The sequence below is a fragment of the Heterocephalus glaber genome, unplaced genomic scaffold, assembly GCF_053883595.1.
Source record: "Heterocephalus glaber isolate CG9 unplaced genomic scaffold, H.glaber_assembly_v1.0 deba00001547, whole genome shotgun sequence".
Lineage (NCBI taxonomy): Eukaryota > Metazoa > Chordata > Mammalia > Rodentia > Bathyergidae > Heterocephalus > Heterocephalus glaber.
The window spans coordinates 4,329,450-4,343,959 of record NW_028258340.1 but is presented as its reverse complement, the minus strand read 5'-3'; the positions used below and the strand labels follow the sequence as shown (position 1 = coordinate 4,343,959).

General features: G+C 43.9%; 1 pseudogene; it reads right to left on the bottom strand.

The window, feature by feature from the left end:
- The window catches only part of LOC101722897 (shugoshin 1-like), a 75,939-nt pseudogene that overhangs the window by 999 nt on the left and 60,430 nt on the right, over positions 1 to 14,510 (bottom strand).

Genomic DNA, 14,510 nt, shown 5'->3' with positions numbered 1-14,510 from the left:
TGCCTCAGCCTCCTGAGTAGTTGGGATTACAGGGATATGACACTATGCCTGGCTTCAAAGACTTCTCTTAGCTGTTGTCCTGGATGCAAACAGAAAGCCCTCCCTCCTCTGGGCACCTGACAGAGGGGACAATACCAGAGCTTACAGAGAGGCTAAGCAAAGCTGTTGGGATCTTCATAATCTGCACAGGGCTGGGTTTTCTGCACAGCAGGTCCTTTGCACGTTCTGGGAGAGGTTTATATTTTGGGGGTGATATGCCAGGCCTTTGGTTTGGGTCTTCTTTGAAGGGTTGTTTGGGGGCCTCAGAGGCTCAACCTCACATGCAAAAGGGTAGGTAGTGGGTGGGGCTTTTCTGTTATATGATGGTGGGAGTGTTGTTTTACGATTTTTGCTCTTCACAAGTCAAAGTAGTTTCCTTTGGTTTCTACTGTGTGACAGTGCCCAAGCATGACACTTACAGGAAGGATTTGGGCTAGGTAGACATGGGAAACAGACATGGCAAAAGAGAGAAACTGCTTTTGATTCCTGCCCAACCTCTGTGGGGCAAAACCCCTCCTCAGGAAGGCAGAGGGTGTTGTTAGGAGGCTGACTTTGGAGAGAAAGTTCTTCCAGCTTGCTGGGTGACCACCATCCTGTGCATGTTCTCCCTCCTGCACAGGCCCAAAGACTTACGTAGGAGTAGTGGAGAAGCAGCCTTGGCTGAGGGGACCCCAGTTGGGTCCCCAGGATCAGACTGAAGCAGATACCACCAGTCAGTCCCTTTGATCTGCTGGCATAGCCACAGGTGCCAGAGAAGACGATGGATCCCTGTGCCTGGAGCCAGCCAGGTTGTCCGAGGGACAGTGCCCAGTGAGAAGAGAAGGGAGAGAATGAAGTTCCCTGCAGGGCCTCTGTCAACTTTGGGTGGAGCTAGGCCTGGTGGCACGCGCCTGTAAACCCAGCACTTGGCAGGCTGAGGCAGGAGGATTCCTGCAAGTTTGAGGCCAGCCTGAAATGAACTACATAATGAGACTCCCATCTCAAGGAAAAACAAAACTGGGCCAGGGATTTAGCTCAGTGGTTCCCGCGCCTGCCTCACAAGCGCAAGGTCCTGAGTTCTATCCCCAGTACCAAAACAACAAGAACAACAACAAAATAACCAACTTTGGGTATTGTTTTTCTTTTTTCTATTTGTTTGCTTTTGGTGTCTTTCTTTTTTTTTTTTTTTTTTTTTAAGATAGGGTCTTGTTTTATAGTACAAGCTGGCCCTGAACTCACTATGTGGCCCAGGTTAGCCTTGAACTCACAGCAATCCTCCTGCTTCTGCCTCCTGAGTACTGGGATCACAGGCATGCACCACCATGACAGGTGCTTTTGGTGTTTTTCTATTGTTAATATTTGAGAGGAGACTTTCAGAACCCCAGCCAGCTTCCCCAAAGAGTCACCCATTGTCTGGAGTGAATTTCCATTTGTACCTTTGATTTTGGACAAATCAAACTTACAGCCACCAACGGGGGAGCTGCCTGAATTGCTGGAATAATGGTCTGCTGTTTTCTACAGCGGAGGAAAAGCCCACCCTCGCCCTGGGCAGGTCCCCCCTGCCCCTTCCCCCATTCCCAGAGACCTTACCTGGCTGGGGATCCTCCAGCTTTTGTCCCTGGTCATAGATTGATGCCTGGCAGCCTCAGCAAGCTGCTTCCGGTCTTTGTTGAAGGGTTATAGTAAGATTGTTTTGTTTCCTTTTTGGTTTGTTTGTTTCTTTTTATTTGGTGCTGGGAGGGGTGGCAGGACCTCTGGCATGCTAGGCAAGCACTCCACCACCGAGCCATAATCTCCAGGGTGGTTTCCTTGTGTTTTGTTTTTGAGTTGTTTTAAACTGAAATTGGGTGGGTGGGGTGCATGCTGGTGATCCCAGGACTGGGTAGATTGAGGATTGTGAATGCGAGGCCCTGTGAGCTTAGAGAAACCCCGTCTAGAGAAAAAAGGAGAGGGAGAGAGATTGAACACTATGAAAAATTTAATATAAACAAATTTAGAACTTAGACAAAACTCTTAGGAAATGCAACCAACCCAAATTGACTTTGAGAAAAATGGAAATCTTGGATAGTCCTATAAGCATTGAGGAAATAAAATCAATATGTAAACATATCAGGCACAAATGGTTTTATAAAGTTCTACTGAGCATTCAAGGAAAAAAAATCATTCAAATATTAAAAATTCTTCCAAGGACTAGAAATAGAAAGGAAATTCATCATCTCTCCAACTGCTACAAACAGTACAACTTTGCTAACAAAAGCAGACAAGAAAAGTGGAAGAATAGGGCTAGCTGCCAGGCCCTGGGTTCCATTCCTAGCACTAAAAAGGAAGAAAAGAAAAGAAAAGAAAAGGAAAGGAAAGAAAGGGAGGAAGGAAGAAAGAAAGGAAGGAAAGAGAATACTGTAGCACAATCTCATTTGGCAACAAAGATACAGAAACCTTGCACAAAGTATGTGCAAACTAAATTCAATAATAAACAGAACAGATAAACATCACAAACAAGGTGTACTTATCCCAAGCAGGTGAAGTTAGTTTAATTTTAGAAAATCTATTATTATTATTATTATTATTGGTACCGAGGATTGAACTCAGGACCTTGTGCTTGTGAGGCAGGTGCGGTGCTACTGAGCTAAATCCCCAGTGAAAACCTAATATTTTTATTCACTGATAAAATACAGTAAAGGCATTCAAGGCAATTCAATAACTATTTAGAATAAAATTGCCTAACACTCTAGAAATAGAAGATAACCTAATAAAAGTTATTTACCAAAGTCACTAAACAAGCCTAATACCTAAATCTGAACATGAGAACATTACCTTTAAAATAAAATCAGGAATGAAATAAGGACTATTAGCACCTCTATTCAACATCAGATTACAGATTGTGTCTAGTTAAATAAAATGAGAAAAAGAATTTATAATCTTTCTTAGGCTATAACATTTGGAAAGGAGGAAAGTATCATTATTTGAAAATTCAAGGACATTTCAATTCAGCGAAGATATTTACATTTATTTAGGTTTATATTGGTAATAATGTGCTCCTGGCATTGCTTTCTAGGGACCTAACAATACAGGATATGAGCTTAAAGAAAAATGAGTGGTATCTAGTTTCCTGTGGCTGTTACTGATAAATTACCGTGAAGTGTATGACAGGCATTTTCTCTTACAGTTCTGGAGACCAGAAGGATTTCTGCTCTTGTTTTGCAGTACTGGTGACTAAACCCAGGGGCTTTACACTGAGCTATATCCCAAGCCCTTTTTTAATTCTTTATTTTGAGACAGGGTCTCACTAAGTCACTAAGTTGCCCAAACTGGGCTCAAACTTGCAATCCTGCTGCCTGGGATTGAACTCAGGACCTTGCACTTGGAAGGCAGGCGTGGGGCCACTGAGCTAGATCCCTGGCCCTGTATGTCTCTCTCTCTCTCTCTCTCTTTTTTTTTTGGTACGGGGATTGAACTTGGGTCCTTGCTCTTGCGAGGCAGGCAGTGGAACCACTGAGCATTATCCCCGGCCCCCTGTATGTCTCTTATAAGGACAATTAACGTTGGATTTAGGGTCCACCTAGATAATCCAGGATAATCTCATCTCAAGATCCTTGATTAGTCACGTGCAGTGGTGCAGGCCTATAATCCCAGCACTAAGGGAGGCTAAGGCAGGGAGATGGCAAATTGAAGTTCAGCCTGGACAATTTAGTGACTTGGCGAGATCCTGTCTCAGGAAAAAAAAATTTTTTTAATTAAAAACTTTTAAAAAGGGTTGGGGAGGTAGCTCATTGAGAAGGCCCTGGGTTGAATCCCTAGTCCTGGGGGGGAAAAGATCCTTAATTTAGCTTGGGGATGTAGCTCAGTGGTAGAGCACTTGCCCAGCCTGTTCAGGGCTCTGGATTCCACCCTAAGCACTGCAAAGAAATCACAAAAAGATCCTTGCCTTAATTATATCTAAAATGGCCCTTTCTTCAATGAAGGTCACATTCACGAATTCTAAGGATGCAGATGTGAACATAGGTTTTGGAGAAGGTATCATTCAACCCATACCACAAGTGGTACCAAATCCCCAAATCCGTCAACGAAGTGGCTCTCAAATTTCAGTAAGATCAGGGCTGGGGATTTAGCTCAGTGGTGCCATTGCCTGCCTCACAAGCACAAGGTCCTGAGTTCAATCCCTGGTACTCCCCCCAAAAAACTTCAGTAAGATCAGATCACTTCTAAATAATGACACAGGAGCTGAGGATGTAGCTCAATGGTGGAGCACTTACCTAGCACGCCTAAGGCCTGGGTTTGATCCTCAGCATGGCAAAGAAAAAAAGAGTAAAATTTATGTGGTAGAGCAGACTTAAGAGTGGCCCAGACACCCCTGGAGAAGAATGATGAGGTGAAGGAGATCTTGCTCCAAACCTTATAAATAGGCAACGATTAAGTCTGTCCTTTGTGTGGTCAGGATACCAAGGACGGTTGTACTCAAAATTTCACCTAGGTCTTCTGCTTGCTAATGACTCTGCATGTGTTATGGGGCCCACACATACACAGTGAACAAGTAGTCTGTGTTATGTAACTTTTGGGGACCTTGCCGGCTTTGTGTGATATTGTATATAAGGGGGTGGAACTTTGCAGTGTTGCTTCCCATGCTGCTGAGACAGTAACGACATATCAGACATCCCCATGGCACCTCATCTTTTCTTTGGGCTGAACTTTCATGGCCTGGATGGTGGCAGAACAACACTGGCTCAGAGACAAATGAACTCTAGAGAGCATTAGGGAGACTGAGGCAGGAGGATTGCAAGTTTGAGGCCAGCCTGGGCTACATAGCAAGTAAGTTCAAGGAAGGCCTGAACTACATACATAGTAAGACGTTGTTTCAAAAAACAAAACAAACAGAATCAGAGAAGCATGCAGAAACTTCAGTGGTCTTGGTAACAATCTATTGCCTCAGCTAGGTGGTAGATACATGGGTGTTTGTTATTTATATATCCTCCCCCCCCTCCTCCTCCCCCTCCCCCTCCCCCCTCCTCCTCCCCCTCCTCCCCCCCTCCCCCTCCCCCTCCTCCCCCTCCTCCCCCCCTCCCCCTCCCCCTCCCCCTCCTCCTCCCCCTCCCCCCCCCCCCCTCCTCCTCAGGATTGGCACTTGCCAAGCAGAACTGTACCACTGAGCTGCATTCCCAGCCCTATATTCCATTCTTTTGTATGTACTCTGGAATAATGGACACGGACATGACAAGGACAGTTTACAGAGAAGATCTAGTAGTATGAATTCTACTTGTAGGGGCTGGCGTCTGCACTGGGGTAACGTATGTGTTGAGCATGCATCATGCCCTGGGTTCGATTCCCAGTACTAAAAAATTGATTTGTTAGGTTAGCTTTGTGAACATTTGCTACATTTTTCTTTACCACATAATATATGCCAGGCACTTGGGATGTACTGATGAATAAAATAGGCACAAATTCCTGTCCTTTTGTGGTTTTCCTTTTTCTTTTCTTTTTCCTTCCTTCCCTTCTTCCTTCCTTCCTTCCTTCCTTTCTGGAAGTACCGGGGATTGAACCCAGGGAATACTGACTATATTCCCAGTCTTTTTTATTTTTATATATTTTTATTTTTGAGACACGGTCTTGTTAAAATTGCCTAGGCTTGCCTTCAACCTGAGATTCTCTTTCCTCAGGTTCCTGGGTAGCTGAGATTATAGCTATGCATCACCGTGGCTGGTTCTTTTTATTTTTCTTGGACACAGTTTTTTTTTTTTTGGTACCTGGGATCAAACTATCAAACTTGGGACCGACCTTCCACTTTTGAGGCAGGCGGCAGCACCACTGAGCTAAATCAGCAGCCTAATTTTCTTAATGATCACCAAAAAATAGGGAACTACAATAGAAGCAGTAAGACCCAGATTGATGTACCCTGCAAAACTATCTTAAAAAAAAAAAAAATAGAAGCAGTAAGTATGGTAGAGGACATCAAGGGGGTCACTCTCAGTAGACAGTGTGAAAACAGCAATCACATGACTGCAGGTTGGTTGGCCTTGAAGAACCACCAAGTGCAGCCCCCAATTGTAAACAGTATCAGTGATCAGGGACTCCCTCCCTTCTAGATCACAGCTCTCTTCCCACACCCTCTTCTTGATACCAGAGTACTGGGTGCATCCATTATGGCTTCTTGCATATGTGATTCTGTGTAAGTGAACAACACAATGCACTATACCTGTAGTTTCCAAAATGTGACTTGGATTTAGGCTTTCAAAATGAATTTCTGTTGTCCTTTACACTTTTCCACTGAAGCCCATGGTAGGGTGAGGAAAGAAGCGGGCTGGGGCAGAGAGTAAAGAAAGAAGAATTTGAGGATTTCTTATCAAAGAGGACATGTGGGGGCGGGGGATTTAGCTCAGTGTCACCACACCTGCCTCATAAGCGCAAGGTCCTGAGTTTGATCCCCAGTACCAAAAAAAAAGAAAAGAAAAGAAAGAAGGAAAACATGTGGACCTCAGCTCACCCCAGGCCTAAATGTTTGGGTTTTTATTGGTTTTACTTTTTTTGAGGGAGGTTCTCACTACATAGCTCGGGCTAGTCTTGAACTCATGATCCTTCAGCTTTAGCCTCCCGAGTGCTGGGATTATAGATGTGAGCCACCATGCCTGGACTGAGCTAGGTCCCTGACATATCATCGAAGACAAGCATTTCGGGCTATGTCAGTGAGAGGCACAGGCAGGTTTACTAGGCAGAATCAAAAAGTACACAGCCAGAGAGAAAAGAGTGTGGGCACTTGAGGCTGAGGCACGCTATGGTTTAGGGTTAGGGTGCTGGTAGGGTCTTAGGGTATCCTCAAAAGGCTGATCTGGCATGTTTATTTTTTGAGTTATCATTTACCTAGTCTCTGTTTCCTTAATGTCAGATTGCTCATTAGTGGACTAAAGCAAAAACTGACTTTGTCAGTCTGGTGAAAATACAAACCATTTGCACATTTGAAGTTTGGAGATTTGGTACCTAACAGTAAATCTCTTTGAGAGCTGAAGTCATTGGAATTTATGGATCTATGGTATTAGAAAAAAAAAAACACAGGCTAAATTTGTGGACTTACTGTATTTTTATTTTAATTATTTATTGTTTTTGGTACCGGGGATCAAACTCAGGACCTTGCACTTGCGAGGCAGGCGAGGAGCCACTGAGCTAAATCCCTGGCTCTGGGTCTGGGCTTATTGTATTTTTAAGGCTTATAGGAGCCAGGTGTGGTGGCTTACACTGGCAATTCCAACACTTTGGAGACTGAGGCATGAGGATCACAAGTTGGAGGCCAGGCTGGGCTGCGCAGGGAGTTCATGGTCAGTCTGGGATATGTACTAAGACACTGTATCAAAAACAAATAAACAGACAGACAAATAAATGTCACTCTTGGGGACTTAGGAAAAACAGACCTGGGAAAAACAGAGCTGGGATGAAAAAGGCATTGTAACCTTTGGTAACTTTGATTGTATCATAAAGCTACAGTTTTCTTAAAATTACGTTTTTTGTTTTGGTAACTGGAACTTGAATCCAGGGCTTTTGCAGGGAACTACATTCCCAGCTTTTTAAAAATATTTTTTATTTTTGAGACATGGTCTTGTTAGATTGCCCAGGCTGGGCTTGAACTTGTGATCTTCCTGCCTCAGCCTCCCAGAGTGCTGGGATTATAGGTGTAAGCCACCATGGCAGGCTGAAATTATAATTTTGAAATTACAATTTCCTTGTCTCCTTTCTACCTGTATTTATTTCTTCTATACTACTGCAGTATTACTCAGAGAGTATATGATAGAGACAAAATCTAAACAGCTCATTCTAGAAAGGCCACAGGTAAGCTTATAAATGAAGAAAGAAATAGTCAGCTTTGCTTTACAAGATAGAAGGTGACAACATTAAAGAGAATCTCAACCAAGAGTAGTAAATATAGTAAAAATTCTACCTGGGCATGGTGGCACATGCCTACAATCCCAGCACTCGGGAGGCTGAGGTAGAAAGATTGCTGCAAGTTCGAGGCCAACCTGAACTACATAAACTCTGTCTCAAAGAAACCCAAATAAATAGTCTAACAAGTGCTGGCAAGGATGTGGAGAACAAAATATCGCTGTAAACTGTTGGCAGGAATGTAAATTAGTACAATCACTATGGAAAACAGTACAGAGGTTCTTCAAACAACTAAAAATAGAAATACTCATGTGATCCAGCATTCCCACTACTGGGTGTATATCCAAGGAAATGAAATTAATGTGCCAAAGAGACATCTGCATTGCCATGCTTATTACAGCACTATTCACAGTTGCCAAGAAATGGAAACAAACTGCATGTCTATCAACTGCTGAATGAAAGAGAAAATGTGGCCCATGTACACCGTGGAATACTACTCAGCCATAATAAAAGATGAAGTTCTGTCATTTGTGACAGCATGGATGGAACTGAGATCATTATGATAAATCTGGCACAGAAAGAGAAGGAACACATGATCTCATTCATATGTGGAATCTGAAAAGGTTGATCCCATAGCACTTGAGACTAGAATAGTGGTTACCAGTGCCTTATCTTACTTTCTGGAAACCACGGGGAAAGTTAATTACATGTGACATGAGTGTGTCGTGCAGAAATGTCACCCACTCCGAGCTCCAGGGGATGTGATTTAGGGTCATGGATCTGAGCCTTTGAAACAAACACGTGTAGCTTCGGCCTGCATTGCTTGGCCTCAATGTTCCTTTGCAGGTGCTGAAAGACTAACAGATCGATCAGGGCTGCTGAGTGAGGCCTGCAGGTGCCCAGAGGGGACAGGGTTCCTAGCACCTTCCTCTGGGCAGCCCCGGGGGGACAGGGACGGTACAGACCCACATGGAGGAAGAGTTCAGGCCGGAAGGAGCTGCCCGGATGCTCCCTCCCTAAGGAGTCAGCTTTGTGTTAATTAGAATCTACCTCTCATGTTCAAACTAGAGCAGGGTTTTTGCAGAAAGCAAAAGTTTTAGCAAGCAGAGTTGGGGGACACCGGTTGTCTGTGTAATAAAGATGATAAATTGCATCGTTCATAAAATTTTAAAAAAAGAATAGTGGTTGCTAGAGGCTAGGGAGAGTGGAAGGTAGGTTGGGCAAATGTTGATCAATGGGTATTAAATTACAATTAAGAGCAAGAAGTTTTGATGTGCTATTGGGGCACCTATATATATATACTGAGAATGTATATCTCAAAAACTGGAAGAAGGGATAGTGAATATTTTACTCTGAAGAAATGATAGCTGGGCTTGGTGGTGCATACCTATAATCCTAGCATTCTGGGAGACTGAGGCAGGAGGATTGCAAGTTTGAGCCTAGCCTGGGCAACTTAGTGACTTATTGAGACCCTGCCTCAAAATAAAAAATTTTAAAAAGCACCGGGGATGTAATTCAGTGGGAATGGGAAGGCCCAGTACTTAAAAAAAAAAAAAGTAGATACGTGAAGAGATATATTCATATATGTATTGAAATATCACATTACACCCTGTTCATATGTACAATTTTTGTCTTTATGCATCAGTTAAAATTTTCAAGTATAAAATTATAATAAAAGCTATATTTTATTGGTAGAGGAGGCCATTATAATTGTGACAGAGATATTTTAGATATCTGAAATGGTTGTAGATACCATATTATGTCTTTGTGACAAAAAAACATTGAGAGAGGAACAGCACACTGTTGAAGGACCGCTCACTGAGAAGTACAAAACACTCCTTAGGTACCTCAGCCAGTGAGAAGGGACAATTGCTATGCAGCAGCAATGTTGAATGAGCCTGTTTCGTCTTGAGATTCTTAAATTTCCGTCCAACATTTTCAAGAGCCACTCAGAAGCTAAGATGTCGTAAATATTGCAAGGTTCATCATGCACTGTCTTTTCAGAGGATCAGCGTGCCATTCTTAAGAGGTGGTTTTGGGAAAACTGGGCACATATGTATGGACCACTTTGAGACACTTGTGATAGGGTATAAGAAATGGAATAAGGGATATTTCAGCAAAGAACACTTCTCTAAGAGGGAAGACAAAGATGGCAAAAGAACTGTGTGGATGAAATTCATTCAGAGCTCAATTCTTTGCAGACTAGTCTGTAGTTATGGTGGAATCTACTGTGTGAGTTTTAGGCAGAGGATTTTTCCCCAGATCTATCCAAACATAGAGTCAATGGCAGGAGAATAGAATGCTTCTGAATTTTTTTTTCCAGTGCTAGGGATGGAACCCAGGCTCTTGAGCATGCTGGGCAAATGCTCCACTGTTACAGGGTTTTGGGGTGCTGGAGTCTCCTAGAGATGGTTTCTAAGTTCTTTCTGTCCTGTACAAAGAATTGGTCAAGACAAGTGCAAATGATAACAAAGTTTTTCATTTATTATAGGTAGGAAAAGAAACATGCTCTGCAGAGCGAATTTGGGCTAAATACAAGTAGGGAAAGAAGTGCACTGTACAGTGTGAGAGCAGACTACTGTGACTGAGAGCGCACAGTAGCCCAGAACCCAGTGGCGATGGTCCTTTTGTATCTCCCACTTCTCCAGATGACATCAGGTCTAGGCTGTCCCATCCAAAACTGTTTGAGTTTTCAAAAGAAGCCCACAAGCAGGGCTTTGGGAACTGTCCTGTGGATGTGCATGTGTCCTGGAATTTTGTGATAAACCCACTTTCCCAGCCAGCCTGCCATGCCCTAATCTCCTGCTACAATCTGTGGTCCAGTCTTGTGCAAAAACCTGTCCGACAGAGGACAATTGACAGAGAAACCCGCGTTCTCCATGCTTATGGGGGATCAGCCTCTATCCCTGTCTTCCCAGATGCCAGCCATACCTGTTTTCTCCTTGAGCCAATAAATCTCTCTTTGCCTAAGGTGGTTCAAGGTGAGTGTCAATTATTTGCAGCCACAAGAGTTCTAAACCATGAGCATTCTTTGCATAGACTTTGCTATTGTGATATTTATATTTCCTGGCTTGTAAGTACTAAATTCCAAAGAATCTCCAAAGTGCTGTCTTTTTGTATGCTAATGATTGGCGGGTGCCTGGCAGCACCAAGGTGGGTAGACTGTGGCTGAGGGCTGGTCACCTGACAGACCAGGCAGGATTAGAGGGTTGGACTTTCAGCCTCATCCCTCAACCCTCCCAGAAGCGGAAGAGCTGGAGGTTAAATTTAGCACCACTGATCAGTACTTTAATCAATCATGCCTTTGTAATGAAGCTTGTGTAAAACACCCAAAAAGGACTGGGTGCCAAGATTTTCTGGATGACCTTCCAGGAGAGTAAACAGGGACACATCCACAGGCCTAGAGAGTGGTGTGTCCCAACCCCAGGAGGACAGAAGCTCCTGAGCACAGAACTCGTCACCCGCACCTCACTCTGCAGCAGGACACACAGGAACTCGACTCAGTGATAACAGAAAATGAAAACAGGCTATGGTAACTTTCTATGGTAGCCCATGCTTTTTCCCAGATGCAGTGTGTACTTCTTTTCCTCCTCATTAATTGCAATCTTATCTTCTATATGTGAAATTCTATCTTCACATTGGTTCATTCTGCTGCGCGGACTTTCGATGTGTTGTGCCCAGATTGTGAAGTCCCAAAGACCACCAGGAGGCCGTTTCTGATGTAAGCACACAAGGGTCGTTTATTCAAGCTTAAGCAGGGACTCTCAATTGTCACCAACACAGCAGATCGAGATTGAGAGCCCCGAGTTCCAAATTAGCGGGGTTTTTATAGAGGTTACAGCAAGGTTTGGAGATTTTCTACTTAGCAATTACAATGATTGGTCAGCGCTTAACATGCATGAAGTGTACATTTCTGATTGGGCGAACTCATCAGGGGTAAGGGGTGATTACGTATAGGTTTTTACAAGGAAAATGGGGACAAAGGTTAGTGGCCCACTGTCACGTACTGATGGTCAGCAGACATCCTGACTAATGGTCACGACCACCCTGTGTGGATAGTCAGCACATTAACAGATTGTCCTATAGATAGTGGGCCCAGGACATTTGTTTCTAGGGCAAACAGATGGCTGAGTAATAAACTTAGGAATCTTGAGTTACAGATTGTGTCTTTTGTCCTAGATCAAGCACATTTTAATCATTAATGTGAGAGGACAAAGGAGACTACTCCATTTTGGGCAAAATGGAGTCATTCCGGTCTCACATAAGCAAAATGGAGTTACTTTGGTCTCACAGATAGAGTTTTTAATCTCTTGGAAATCTGTTTGTATCTGTTTTATGGATTCCATTTGTTTCCTATGTTGGGATTCCATCATGTTCCTCAGATCCTCTATTTTTTTATCTGTGTCCTCTCTAGATTTATTAATCATGTCTTGCACCATGAGCAAAATCTTTGCTGTTACTGAGTAATTATTTCTGATTTCATTTTTCCCAGATCCTCTTTTGTTGTCAGTTCAGAGAGTGCAGGTGGTTGAGTATCAGAGTGTTCCATCTCATTTCCCTTTGGGGTTGCTGTAGGTGATCTGGAAGTCTGTTTTTGAGGCTTGTTTATGTGTCTTTTCATTTCCAGTGTGTGTGTGTGTGTGTGTGTGTGTGTGTGTGCTTCTGGTGCCCACGCAGCTCACTTTCTCTGCCCTAGGAGATTGGGATGGCAGCGGCGGAGCATCCTTCCGGGTGCTGGGACTGGCTCACCTTCTTGGCCCTAGGAGCCTGGGATGGCAGCGGGGGAGCATCCTTCCGGGTGCTGGGACTGGCTCACCTTCTTGGCCCTAGGAGCCTGTGATGGCAGAGGGGGAGCTTCCTTCAGGGTGCTGGGACTGGCTGAGCTTCACTGCCCTAGGAGCCTGGGATGGAGACGGGGAGCTTCCTTCCCAGTGATGGGACCGGCTCACCTTCTTGGCCCTAGGAGCTGCAGTGTGTACTTCTATCTTTGCTCTCACTCTCTTTTTCTATTTACTTGGTCCAAGCTCTCTCTGTAGAGCCAGTTTCTCTGCCACTCTTCATTTTTGCTTTCTTGAGTAAACTTTGCCACTGCTGTTTGAAAAATAAATAATTAAATGAAAACGAAAACTGAGAGGCAATGGCATCAAATCACAGGCAAAGGTTTTATAGAGGCTTAGGAAGCAAAAAAGGAGGTGGGGGTGGCACTGATACAGTAATCAGATTGCCCTCTGTGGAGGCAGGAAGAGAGTGTGGCTAAAACTGGCTGGGAAAGGAGGTGAGACAAGATCCTAGAACGCATATGTGGAACAGTTCCCAAAGCCCTGCACGTGGTCTTCTCACGAGAACTCCAGCCAGTTTTTGATAGGACCTAGACTTTGTGTCAGCCTGAGGAATGGGTGATGCAAAAAGGATGGTCTACATTGAGTTTTTGCCACTGTGTTCTCTCTTGCATGGTGGGCACCCTCATGCTGTAGAGTGTGCTTCTTTTCCTACTTTTACTTGGCCCAAATTCGTTCTGCAGAGCCTATTTCTTTCCCTACCTTTAATAAAACATTCTACCGTTTGTGTTTGTCTTGACCAAGTCTTTTTTCAGGACAGAAAGAACCTAGAAACCATGACTCCAGCACCCGCAAACTTGGTAACACTCCTTTCCTTCTCCTCTTCTTCCTTCTTCTTGTACTGGAGATTGAACCCGGGGCTCTCACACTGAGCAACATCCCAGCCTTTCACTTTTTATATTTCAAGACAGAGTCTTGTTAAGATGTCTCAGCCTCCCAGAGTGCTGGGATTACAGGAATGTGCCACCATACTTGGCCAATTTTCTTAAAAATTCAGTTTTAAAATTATCATTTCCCCACTATGAATATAATCATTTTGTACTGCAAACATATACTAATAAAATATGATTTTTCTTGTCTTCTTTCTACCTATACCTATTTCTTCTATCTCACTCAAGGGAAGGGAGCATCACATACATCGTTAGCAAGGGAGTACGTACCTTAGCAGGCAACACATCATGGATCAAGTCCAGAGAATTCCTCCATCTCTTGTCCCCATGAGGCTCTCCATCCTATGGAGTGTTTCTGTCCTACTTCAACCCTATGCATCTCTTTCTCAGCCTCCTTTGTACTACCCTGTATAATAACCTGGTAAATGTGTTTTCTTGAGTTCTATGAGCTACTCTTGCACACTTGAGGACAGGGTGGTGGAACCTCAATTTATAGCTAGTAGATCAGGAGTTCTGCAATCCCAGAACTGCAACTTGTGTCTGAATGGGGGAAAGGGGCATCTTGTGGGATTAAGCTCAATCCACAGGATCTAGCACTATCTCGAGGTAGACAGTGTCAGCACTGGATTGAACTAGAGAACACCTAGCTGGTGTCCACATTGCTTGCTTGGTGAGGGGGGAAAAACTCCCACATTCATGTACAGGGCTAGTTTTCTCTTTCACCCAGTCAAAGCATCTCTGAGTGGTTTACAACCTGAGCTCATGCTCTGTTTAATTTCCATCCTCAGCTTGTCCAGCCTTGGCAATGGTAGCTGATCCACACCCAAGGCTTCTGTATGACATCATTTTTGGTTATTCCAAGTCTCTGTGCTCATCAACCTTGCACAAAGCAGGATATAGAGAC